The following is a 13634-nucleotide window of genomic DNA, read 5'->3' as shown; positions in this document are numbered from 1 at the left end:
AATTCTGTGAAATTTAATTATAGGTAGTTTTGTGTACATAGCATTGTAGCAAAGATTCTAGACAGTACCAACACCATAAAATCTTGACTGTTGTTCTTGAATAATCATACCCACATCCCACCAGTTTCCCCAACCATCCCTAATCCTTACCACTAAATTTGTCCTTCATTTCTAAAATGTCATCAGAAATAAAATGACATAGCATATTATAGCCTTTTGGAAATTTTTTTTTTTTTCACCCAGCATGATTCTCTGGAGATTTACCTAAGTTATGTGTATCAATTAACTAGTCCTTACTATCACTGAGTAGTATTCCATGACATGAATGTACTACTGTTTAACAATTCATTTGTTGAAGAACATTTGAACTGATTCTAGATTTTAGCTATAATAAATAAAGCTTCTATGAATTTTTGCTGTACAGGTTTTTTGCGTAAATATGTTTTTATTTCTCTGGGATAAATTCACAGTAGTTGAATTGTAAGGATAAATGATGATTATATGTCTAGATCTTTTTAGAAAGCTCTAAACTTTTGGTTCCTCTGTCCATGGGATTCTCCAGGCAAGAATACTGGAGTGGGTTTACATTTCCTTCTCCTGGGGATCTTCCTGACCCAGGGATAAAACCCAGGGATAAAACCCAGGTCTTCTGCATTGCAGGCAGATTCTTTACCATGTGAACCACCAAGGAAACCCAAACTTTTTCATAGTGACTACCATTTTACATTCCCATGTGAAATGTATAAGCAATCAAATTTCTCCACATATATGATAATTTTTGGTGTTAGCACCAATATTGTTTTAATTTTAGTCACTCTAATAGTGTGTAGCAATATCTTACTGTGATTTTAATGTATATATAGTTATTAATATATGCATTATATAATTTATAATCATATGAAAATTATATAACTTATAATTATATGAACACTATATAATTTATAATTATATGAAAACATGAAAACTGCCTGTTTTCATAGTTTTCATGAATATTGAACGTATATGCCATCTTTGTATTTTCAAATACCTTGCCATTACCTTACACAGAGATGGAGCTCCATTTAAATGAGAGAAAGAATTAATCATATACAGTTGATTTCTTTAGAGAATAGTAAAAATTTTATTTGTTTCTGTATTTATCATAAGTAGAGTTTCAACCTCTTCACTATTATCTAAATAAAAATAAAATTTTAGAATGGGCAGAGGTTTCCAATTTGTAATTGATATTTGGATAGGATATATTAAAACTGTCTAGAAAAAATGTAAAGATCAAGTTCTTGTTTCCTACAGTATTTTGAAGTAAATAATTTTAGAGATTCTATTAATAGACTGAATTATCTATATAAATATATGCTCTTATTGAAAATATCATATATACAATTGCATTAGTGTTATAAATTTTTTACATTTCTGTAATATTTACAAGTGAAAATACTTGTAATTTTTTCCTGTTGTAGTGACATTAGGGGAAAATTGTGAACATATGACTAGATGGTCTTTAGGTTTCCATTTTGCACTATTTTTTCTTAATAAATAATAATGTAACTCTAGCCTGTTTCTTTTACACTTATTATTTTAGCAACAAAGTTGTCTCCTTTGGAATCTCCAAAATCAATGCCAGGAGAGTGGTCAGTAAGAAAATAAGCAGAACACAAAATTATGTGATCTATATTTAATCCTCTGGGTAATAGATGAAATTTTTGTGAATTTTGATGATAAATTATTTACAACCTAATCAAGAATAATGAAACAAAATATGATACTACTCTGAGATCATAATACTTTTCCCATTTTTTCTAACAATATTTTAACCTCCATAAGGTATCTATTTGAATTCCCTTCTTAGTATCTTCAAGGTTTCTAATAAGTATTAAATTCCACAATGCATTATTAGATACAGTATCTATGGATACTCTGTGCACTGGGATTCTAGCATAAGTAGAAAGAAAAAATCTGGCAATATGTATGCACATAAGCTTTGACAAGAGGTATTGGCTCCTACTGCAAACACAATTTTCATCTTAAGGATAACTTATCTAGTTCATCACTCACAGAGGTTTCAGAATGATCATTTCCAAAATGCCATCCTGCTTTCATTTTTTTTCCCAAGGAAGGTCTGAATAACCTGTAAGTGAATCACTGAACAAAGAAAGTACCAAACTTCAAATAGTCCCTCTAAGACCCTTCAACTACAAACTTGTAACATTTTTTTATGACATTTCAAAGTGACTTGTGATCCTGACACTGCTGTTTAAAAGATGCAGTTTGAATCCAAATTAAACTGTAAGCCACACATTTAGAGGACGTATTTTTTGTTTTGTTTTCCCATTTGATTTCTTAAAGTTAATTATGCGTGTTAGTTGTTCAGTCGTGTCCAACTCTTTGCGACCACATGAATGGTAGCCCACCAGGCCCCTCCATCCATGGGATTTTCCAGGCAAGAATACTGGAGTGGGTTGCCATTCCCTTCTGCAGGGGATCCTCCAGACCCAGGGATCAAACCCAGGTCTCCCGCATTGCAGGCAGATTCTTTACCATCTGGGCCAGGGATGGTTCAGATGGTAATTCCTGGAAAATCCCAAAAGTTAATTATAGCTTTCTTTAATATATATAGCTGAGACTAACTTTAATTCAACCTATGGCATGAAAACTCTTTGCCTCATTTATCCTAATTTGATAAAGTTTCCATAATTATGACTTAATTCAAAATGCTTAGTCCCCACACAGGAGAATCACTTATAATTTGTTGACTTTTTTTTTTAAAGAAGAAAAGACACAATTATATGAATTTCACTATAAGATAGATCAACCTAGATATTGAATATCACATAATTTATTTAAGTGCCTCAAATGAGTTCAGTGCTCTGTGATCTCTCTAAGATATTACTCCCACATAAAAAAGACTTATTTTGGAGAAACTAGAAAAGAAATTAAAAAGGAAGAAGAAAATATTTTTGCAATACACCTGCCATAGAAGAGCAATGCTTATCTTTACCCCTTACTGTATTGTAGTAGCCAACTATATTGTAGTAGGGATTTGTAGAACTTCTGGTTTCTTTGAACTGCATAGACATAAGAAAAGATTGTATTATGTTTTTTGCAAGTCCTCCATGTGTGTGTTGGTGCTCACCCCTCCATGGAGAGTTTGTATTACTAGTGTATCCTGTAATAGAGAGATTTCAGACAAGTCTCAGAAAAGCTTATGCAAGTCTGTATCATAAAGCATCAATACTTACACAGACTCTCACTATCTGATTATGTGTTTAGAAGTCAATGGATGCCAGGGATGCACAGAAACCAATGAACAATTTGACACTTCAAATAATCAGTTCAAAACCTTGCATTAAACATTTCTCAGGTCTCCGGGAATATTCCAACTTTATGACCCTAGTCTGGAGAATGCAGTGTATCCTGTTTTATGATTCCAGCTCAGCTCACTGTTTCCCTTTAGTCCCAACCTCAACCCTTTAATAGGTATTTAGAATCTTCAGGATATTTGCAAAAGCTATCTATAAATACAATAGTCGTATGCGACTCTTTGTGATCCCATAGACTATATGGTCCATGGATTTCCCCAGGCGAGAATACTGGAGTGAGTAGCCCTTCCCTTTTCCAGGGGATCTTCCCAACCCAGAAATCAAACCCAGGTCTCCCGCATAGCAGGCAGATTCTTTACCAGCTGAGCCACAAGGGAAGCCCATCTATAAATATGTGAATTTTTTCACTATGCCAACTACACTAAATATGTGAAAACTTTACAATTAATATACCCACAATAAAATCACTGTATTGTAATATAGCCTAAAGAATTATAGGAACTCAAATCAGACTATGGGATGTCATATCGCTTGTTTACCACCCACATGAGCTTGGATAAGCAGTTTTACTTTTCAGAGCATCAGTGAACTCAACAGGGAAAACTCTTAAAGTAGTTAAGAGATTTAAACCAGACATCTACTAAAATTGATTTAAGAAATACCTGGCACAAAATAGGCACTTTTCCCTTCTTTCTCTTTCATTCACTCACAGTGCCCTTAGGCCATCATATGTGTTCTCATACTGGCAGATCAAAGTGAGAGCAGGCTTGTCTCAGCAGTTGAAAACAGGGGAAAAAAAATTAAAATAAATGAGAGTTTTCCACTATTCTTCATCTTTGGCAGACTCCATTTTAATAGCTTGTCTCATCAAATAATCATTACACTCAATAAGTTGTCTAACACACTACTGCAAGGCTAAATGACTGTCAACTGGCTCAGGCCAGTCTTGCCCACTGAGTAATAACAGACTGTGGCAGGATTTCTGTTTCATTAAGTCAGAGAAATAACATTTCTAGTAAAATTATGCACTCATAAAATTGAGTTGGCCTAAAAAACAGAGTATTTTCTTCTAATATTTTGAGGACCATAAAATATATCCAAATGATAGAACAAATCAAAGATGGTTTACAAAATTAATTTGGCTAAGTGGTAGATTGACTACAACTGGAAAAGATAGATCATATAAACCCAGTATGAGGGCACATTCAAGATGCACTGAAAATTCTACGTTAACTTGAAATTTTATTTGAATAATTGGCCAGTGGCCTAACTTCTCTACATCTGTGTTTCCTCATTGGTAAAATGTCAATGTACAAGTTAGGGTTTATTTTGTATATAAATATTTTTGAATTTTACTTTTTCAATTTTACTGCAATTGAGTGTAGTCGTATTATATTTATGTGCTAAAATTGATTAACGGAACACAATCATTTTAAGGATGTTTCATTTAAAAAGATTTTGTTGATGACAAAACTTCAATTTTAACATATTAATTAAATCACATTTTTAAAGTAAAATACAACTAATTTAGATTGAATTTTGTACATTAAACAAGTTCTTCTCTAAAACTGGCATGTCGTGTATCAAAGAAGAGACATATTTTTCAACTTGTTATTTCTACTATAAATAATTCATACTTTAAATTATGGTAAACTGAAAATTACACCATTGCAGCAATCAGGGACTCTTAATTTTATTCCTAAATTAGACTGGCTGTCTGGTCTTCAGGAAATTATTTTACTCCCTTTTGTCAAAGTTTCCTCATTTGTCTAATGAGCAAAAACATTTTACTTCATAATTTATCACTGCATATTATTAATACTAAGATACTTTTTCATATATGAACATCACTGAAATCAGATGCCTCTTAAAATTGAATGCATATTATCATAAATATTGGAAGCACACTAATTTTTATTCATAGCAATACCAAACATAGTAGTTTATCCTTTAATTAATGGTCTCTTAGGTTTAATATGATATTAACTGAATTAGTTATCTGGGACTTAAATATAGACCCATTTTAAATGAGTGGTGACATGAGTGTACTTTCTTCAAGGTATTTATATGTGAGGCATTAGTGGGCAATGGAAGAACAAAAATATAAAATATTATAGAAGTCAAAGGATGTTTGAAGAGTTCTGGTAATACTTAGGAGTAGGGTGCAGGGGGTGTGACAGGGAGGAACTGAAGATGAGGCTGAAGCATGGGTTGAAGTCAGATCCTGGATATCCTTTAACACCACGGTTAGGAAGTTAGAGTCAATCATCAGGTGTACTTCCTTTGCCTACAGTGATTGCTCACTGAATCTGAGCTATTAACCAAGCTAGATGCTCAAAGTCCTAAAGAAGCATGATCTTTGCTTTTGTGCAACATTTTAATCAATCCTTAACTCCTGAACCTGTGGACGCCATGCACAGGAAACACCTCCAGGAGATACCTGACCAGAGTGGCAATGTTACCACCAGTTTCACGTGGGGATGGGATTCTAGCAAGACTTCTGAACTGCTTTCAGGCATGGGGGTCCCGCCCTGGAGAAGGAGGAGGTGGACAGTGAGAACATCCCCCAGGAACTGCTTTCAAACCTGGGCCACCCACAGAGCCCCCCAAGAAAACGGCTGAAAAGCAAAGGCAATGACAAGGACTTTGTGATTGTCCACAGACCTAAGCTAAACTGAGAGAAATTTCCAGGTGTTTCTTGGGACTCCCTTCCAGACGAGCTGCTTTTAGGAATCTTTTCCTGTCTGTGCATCCCTGAACTCCTCAAAGTCTCCAGTGTTTGTAAGAGATGGTAATATCTAGCGTTTGATGAGTCTCTCTGGCAGACTGTAGACCTCGCAGGCAGAAACCTCTACCCAGATGTGGTTGGTCGGCTTTTGTCCCGAGGGGTGGTTGCCTTCCGCTGTCCACGATCATTTATGGACCAACCGTTAGTTGAACATTTCAGCTCTTTTTGTCTACAGCACCTGGACCTTTCGAACTCTGATCGATGTGTCTACCCTGCATGGCCTTCTGTCTCACTGCTCCAAGTTGCAGAATCTCAGCCTGGAAGGCCTCCGACTTTCAGATACCATTGTTGATAATCTTGCTCAGAACACAAATTTACTGTGACTAAACCTTTCTGGGTGTTCTGGATTCTCTGAATCTGCCCTGAAGACTTTGCTGAGTAACTGTTCCAGACTGGATGAACTGAACCTGTCTTGGTGCTGTGATTTCACTGAAAAGCCTGTACAGGTAGCTATTGCACATGTATCAGAGACCATAACCAAGCTGAATCTCAGCGGGTACCAAAAGAATCTGCAGAGATCAGATGTCTCTACCTTAGTTGGAAGATGTCCCAATCTTGTCCACCTAGACTTAAGTGATAGTGTCATGCTGAAAAATGACTGCTTTCCAGAATTTTACCAACTCAACTACCTCCAACACCTATCACTCAGTTGGTGCTATGACATAATACCTGAAACTTTACTTGAACTTGGAGAAATTCCCACATTAAAAACACTACAAGTCTTTGGAATCATACCAGACAGTACTCTTCAACTGTTAAAGGAAGCCCTCCCTCATCTACAGATTAATTGCTCCCATTTCACCACCATCACCAGGCCGACCATTGGCAACAAGAAGAACCAAGAGATATGGGGCATCGAATGCTGACTGTCACTGGAGAAGCCCAGTTGTCTATGAAGCCTCTATTGCAAGATGGTGTCTCCTCTATTATTTGAACAGGGAAAGTAAGCAGGAAGCCCAATTTTGGAGATCTCAGCTATTTTTATTCTTGGTTTTCTATTGCCTTCCTCTACAAGTATATTAGAGAATCATTGGAGACAGAAAACTATGAAGTGTTGCTTTTTAGAAATGACTATGAAAACTTTATCACTGCTATACCCTTAAGAGCCTAAGCTCTATGCTTTTTGAAATTTTAGGGAGATTGAGCCTATAATTTCAAGATACCTTAAATAGCAAAATTTGAACCATGTCTTCCAAGTGCCATTCTTCATAAATCTATTTAGAATCAAGCTTAAAAATAACCACCAGCAAATCATTTTTGTAGCCTATATGGCAACTGAACATTCTTCTATTTAATTTTTCAGCACTGCTTTATTATAAGACATCTGTTTGGTTCAGTTCAGTCGCTCAGTCATGTCCGACTCTTTGTGACTCCATGAATCGCAGCACGCCAGGCCTCCCTGTCCATCATCAACTCCTGGAGTTCACTCAGACTCATGTCCATCGAGTCAGCGATACCATCCAGCCATCTCATCCTCTGCCGTCCTCTTCTTCTCCTGCCTCCAATCCCTCCCAGCATCAGAGTCTTTTCTAATGAGTCAACTCTTCGCATGAGGTGGCCAAAGTACTGGAGTTTCAGCTTTAGCATCATTCCTTCCAAAGAAATCCCAGGGCTGATCTCCTTCAGAATGGACTGGTTGGACATAGGTTGCAAAAAATAATAAGATATTTGTATTGTAAGCTGAAAATAATGAGAATCATAGAGTAGATCTGCAGCAATCTCTTCTGAGGATGGCAAGAAAAATAGACATTTCAACTGCGCCTTTAGATTCGCAGTCAGGTTGATGGAAACAAATAGCCCCAGGTCATTCTCTTTAAAACCTAAATAAAGAAACAGACAATTGGCCAACCAGAGGTGTAGAATTGGTATAGAATTTAAAGGCTCAAGAGACAGTTTTCTATGACAGTTAACCTGGGGTATCCTCTAATGCACATTAATGAAGTCTCCTTTATGTACAATTGGGAAGGTCCCCTGGAGGAGGAAATGGCAACCCACTCCAGTATTTATGCCTAGAGAATCCCATGGACAGAGGAGCCTGGCGGGCTACAGTCCATGGGGTCACAAAAAGTCAGACACGACTGAGTGACTAATACTAATACTTATCTCTATTAGCATATCTAGCAATTTTTTCTTGGAAATTTTATGTTTATATACCTGCCCTCCTCAGTCTCTGAACCTCTTATGGACAACAACTGTGTCATTTATTTTTGTTTATCTAGTATATTGCCACAATTTCTGACACACAGTTTCATGTATGTAGCATGAACAGTTCCTGTTGGAGCATGTTTTAAACAATGAATCCATGTTAGCAAAAAAACTAAGTATACATAAATGGTACGGGCATTGCCCATGTCAGTTACTCTCGGTATTTAAGGAGGTAGCAGTAGTGCAGCAGCCTCTTAAGGTTCTGACTTGTGTGTAGAGAAAAAACTGGAAGACAATAGAAGAATTGAGATGTACTTCAGTCTTTTTGTCTGAAGTATGTGAATAATAATAAAGTTGTTTATAGGGAGATGAGAAAAGTATCATGAAAGGATATTGGCCATCTTTGATATTTACATAACCCTTCTTGGTATAGAGCAGGCTCTTAGTTTATATTTGATAAATGTATGAATGAGCAAACGAATGGCTGGTTGTTTTATGTTTTCTCAAGGAAATCTAATGTTTAATTTGAATCTTCTGGATCTTTACATAGACATTTCCTACTGTTTGAGTGCTGTGAATACTTTTTATTTTCTTGGATAATATTTGTGATATGCAGAGATGTTTAACAAAATTATCCCATCAAAAATAGCCACAGCAGAGGCAAAACTCATCTGGCAGCCAATTATTTACCAGTTATTGAAGGAAGAAAATGAACATTCATGAAACAAAACACGTATGTTTTTTCTGAACTACATTTAGAGTTTTCAATGTGCGTACTCAGATTCAACTTGAATTGAGATGTGCAAGCCACACTCACATACCCTGTTCTCGGTGTCATTCAAGCACTGTGTATACCAATCTGGAAAAGCTTGGTCTCTTTCCTTATTGAAGATCATAGAGTGGTTGGAATAAAAGAAACGAAAAGAAATAACACATTTTGATGCAATATACATTCATTTTTCAAAGCTTACTTCATGTCACCTAATTTACAAATCATCTGTCTCTAATCTTGATCTAAATGATGTACTCATTGCACGCACTGCAAACCATTTTATTACAGAAATATGAAGTAAAAGTAGTACAGTATTTTCTTTCTGTACTTGTTTACTTATAAGGTGTTTCTAAATGCTACCAAAGGATTTAGGAGGTAAGTATTGATAATTCTTTTGAAGAATATTCCATCATTGAACTCTGAAAGAAGAATTACAGTAACTTCCTTGGTTTTTCTGTTTGATCTTTAACTTTCCCATCTGCAAAATGAGGTGAATAAGGGCCGATCTAGTTGCCTTTGTGCTTAATTATACTTTCTTTAAAGAAAAAAACAGATTAACTCTTATAAGTTTGAGAAATTCTTCCCCTAGAGGAGCCTGGTGGGCTGCCGTCTATGGGGTCGCACAGAGTCAGACACGACTGAAGTGACTTAGCAGCAGCAGCAGACGTGCCACAGTGGTACTTTCAGCTTTCATATTTTTTCCGTGAAAATGCCTCTTGGTCCTATTGAGTCCTGCTTAAACTCACCCTATGATTTGGCTAGAGTACCTGTTATCACCTACCATCATGGATAAAGTTTTGTGAAAATTATATCTTTAAATGGGCCAGAACAAACCCAAGTCATCAAATATAATTTCAATGATGAACCTCAACATTTTCCATTTGAATAGTTTCCCAAATGATTGCCATTTATTAATGTCAGATTAAAGGACTTCATTCATTTTTCCTATTCAGTAGAGAGGCAGTTAATGAATGGTGCTGACTTGGCCAGGCTTCTAATGAAAATCTGGAAGAGTGCAGCCCTCAGTGTGAAGAAACTCAACTAATGCCGGCTGAATATTGACACGATTTTCATCCATGCAGAAAGTCTTCTCATACACCTTTTGGCTCATGAGATGGTAATTATGTCATCAAAGCTAAATAGAAAACATTGGGCTGAAGACTGCCTTCTCTAAGTGACGTTCCATGAATTAATGCACGACCTCCTGGCTTCTTCACTTTCCTTACCAAGGCTCTGTTGCTTCAGAGAGATTTCCAGAGCAAATGAAGCAAGACAAGATAAAGGCTAGTGCCCATCTTGAAAACTAGATAGTGAAGAAGAGCGGAGAAAGGAAATATCTACCATTCATAATATTACCAAAAATATTGGTAAATACTCTGATTTAGTTTATGAACTGGATCTTAATTTATCAATATTGATAAGCTTCAAACAGGTAATATAGAAAGATTCCAATACATTTCAAAATATGAAGCAGTGTTACTGACATATGATACTTGCAGAGATCTGAAAGCTTGCCCGGCAGGGGGAACACTGATTTCTCCATTGATGATTAACTCTGGGAGGGACTGGAGAGGATAAAAGAGGTTGGGGAGAGGGGGCAAGATACTGTCTAGATATACATAAACAATTTAAATAATGGAAAACACAAATAAAAGCATAGTTGATTCAATTTGGTTTTCTTTTCAGAAAATGTAACAGTATTCTTGTATTAAGCTGCTTTAATTTGCCAATTCTAGGCTCTAAACAACCATCCTAGTGCATTAAGATAACAGAGTAGATTGTTCAGTTTCACCATCTAATGCATTTCTCTTTTCAAATGTAATTTTCATCGTTATCAGTGTGATAGATGTACAATGGGATACAGATTGAATTACAAAGCTTATAATAAGAACAATAACCTGACCCACCACTTTCTGCCAATAATTCTTGTCCCAGAAGAGCAATAGCTTTCAATGGTTTCAGCTATTTATCCTGGCATTTATCCTATATTTCTTAATAATGCTTATATACTTTTTTTTTTTTTTTTTTTTTTTGCTTAGAGGTTTTAGATAATACCTAAAGAAAAAAACTTTTGTAGAAAAACAAGAATTAGCACTCTCTCTTTCTCTTACTCTGGCAGATTTTTTTTTTTTTTTTTTTTTGGCCATGGTTCTCAACATAATAACAGTGGTAATATTGAAAATTATTAACTTTTATTTGAATGATTGCATTTAAAGCAAGCATTGAACTACGTATCCTCATAAAATCCATGTGAAGAAATTATTATTACCTCTTTTTTTTATTGATCAGGCAAATGGAAGAGATATTAATGTTCTTTTAATAATATAACTAGTACTTGGTAGAACTGAAATTCTAATTCAGATTTGTCTATTTAATATGTATAGTCCTAAAAACTAGGTAAACGTCACTGTCTTTGAAATCTTATAACTTTGTATCACTTTTTCACTTGACATGATTTCAGTATTCTTTAGTACTATTAAAACATTTTTTGTAACCAATGTTATTTTGGATGTACTATATTCCAAGTGAAGAGTGTATATTTACTGAATTCTCTATTTATTACTGTCAATTTAGCCTCCACACAGTTGTTATTCTAAACATTGCTAAGATAAATGTCTTTATGCATTATTCCTGCCAAATTTTTAAAAACATCTTTGTGTTTCAGGCAATTTCTTAAGTTGCCATGAGAGGTCATGACTTAAAAAATAATTAGTTAAAAAATAATATAATATGGATAATGACCAGAAATGTAAATCACTTAGTAACACGGAAGCTAAACTAAGTTCACAGTCTCTGCTAATCATGCATTTTATGGAAGATGGAAACCAGTTCATTATAATCATCTGGCAATGTTAAACTAGAGTCTAGAAACAAAGTTGTAGGTTCTTAAAGAATGACATTTCTACAAGCAATACATATGCCTTATATGTATTATTAGTATAATTACTGTATATAATATAAAATTACTATAAACACTTTAAAAACACAAAATTTATTTTTAGTGCCTTGTCGCTTCCAGGGAACTTTAATAAATGCATTACTGTTGGTATCAGTGATCAATTTTGCAGATGAAGAATACAAAGCTCACAGATAGTAGATGGTTTGTTTAATGTCTTATAGTAGCTAATGGCAGATCAAAGACTAATACTAGGTCATGACTTTATAAAGTTAATTTATTTTTTATTGAAGGATAATTGCTTTACAGAATTTTGCTGTTTTCTGTCAAACCTCAGCATGAATCAGCCATAGGTATACATATATTCCCTCCCTTTTGGAACTCCCTCCTATCTCCCTCCCCATCCCACCCCTCTGCTGCTAAGTCGCTTCAGTTGTGTCCGACTCTGTGTGACCCCACAGACGGCAGCCCACCAGGCTCCCCCATCCCTGGGATTCTCCAGGCAAGAACACTGGAATGGGTTGCTATTTCCTTCTCCAATGCATGAAAGTGAAAAGTGAAAATGAAGTCACTCAGTCTTCTCCGACTCTTCAGGACCCCATGGACTGCAGCCTACCAGGCTCCTCTGCCCAAGAGATTTTCCAGGCAAGAGCACTGGAGTGGGGTGCTATTGTCTTCTCCAATCCCACCCCCCTAGGTCACTCTTTTTACTACAAAGACTATAGCAAAATGTTGGGTGCATCAGAGATATTAAGTTTAAAGAAAGATCGATTCAATTATGGTGTGTTTTCTCCCTTGCTATGCTATGCTATGCTAAGTCACTTTAGTCGTGTCCGACTCTGTGTGACCCCATAGACGGTAGCCCATCAGGCTCCGCCGTCCCTGGGATTCTCCAGACAAGAACACTGGAGTGGGTATTTTCTCCCTTACTGGTAGACAAATGAAATTATCTTAAAAACCTAGTCTCTAGAATAGTAAGTTAATAGTAAGTAATTCTTCTAGAAAACAACAGGTCCTAAGGTCAAAGATGCTTATATTTTCTGGTGGTCACATGATTGCACGCTCAATTGCTTTACTCATGTCTAAATCTTTGCAACTCTATGGACTGTAGCTCTCCAGGCTTCTCTGTCCATGGGGTTCTCCAGGCAAGAATACTGGAGTGGGTAGCTGTGCTCTCCTCCATGGGATCTTCCCAAACCAGGGATCAAACCTATATCTCCTGCATTGCAGGCAGATTCTTTACACTTGAGATTAATGAGATTTCCATTAACAAGATTTGCATTCATGAGAAGTCCATTAACAAGATTTTAAACTGTATAAGTTTTATTTTTGTCTCCATATGAATATCTCTTGTGTCAAAGAAAACTCAGTCAGGAAATTAGTCTTCAACTATCACTTGTGGAATAATGTTTCCATTTCTAGGTTACTTTAATACTTTTTCTTGGTGATTCTGTGTGGGAGACTACTAATTGTAATTCTTTTGTAATTACTCTCGTTTCAAGTGAAGCCCATAAATAATCCTTTAGGAGTAACATAGTTGGTAGAAAGCCAGGTCCCTTTACCTTTAAGCAGTATTTTGTGAGGTTTTGCTTTATTTCATTTTAATGTTAGCTGAGTCCCTCCCTATTTCATGTATACAGAGAAGAAAATGCTGCTGCTAAGTCACTTCAGTCGTGTCCGACTCTGTGCGACCCCATAGACGGCAGCCAACCAGGC

At 35.9% G+C, this 13634-nt stretch overlaps 1 pseudogene; it reads left to right on the top strand.

Moving 5' to 3' along the window:
* Positions 1-5560: 5560 nt before the first annotated feature.
* Positions 5561-7001, top strand: LOC781179 (S-phase kinase-associated protein 2-like; annotated as a pseudogene).
* The last annotated feature ends 6633 nt before the right edge of the window (positions 7002-13634 follow it).

Source organism: Bos taurus, chromosome 11 (genome assembly GCF_002263795.3).
Source record: "Bos taurus isolate L1 Dominette 01449 registration number 42190680 breed Hereford chromosome 11, ARS-UCD2.0, whole genome shotgun sequence".
Classification (NCBI taxonomy): Eukaryota; Metazoa; Chordata; class Mammalia; order Artiodactyla; family Bovidae; genus Bos; species Bos taurus.
This window is presented reverse-complemented; position numbering and strand designations above follow the sequence as displayed.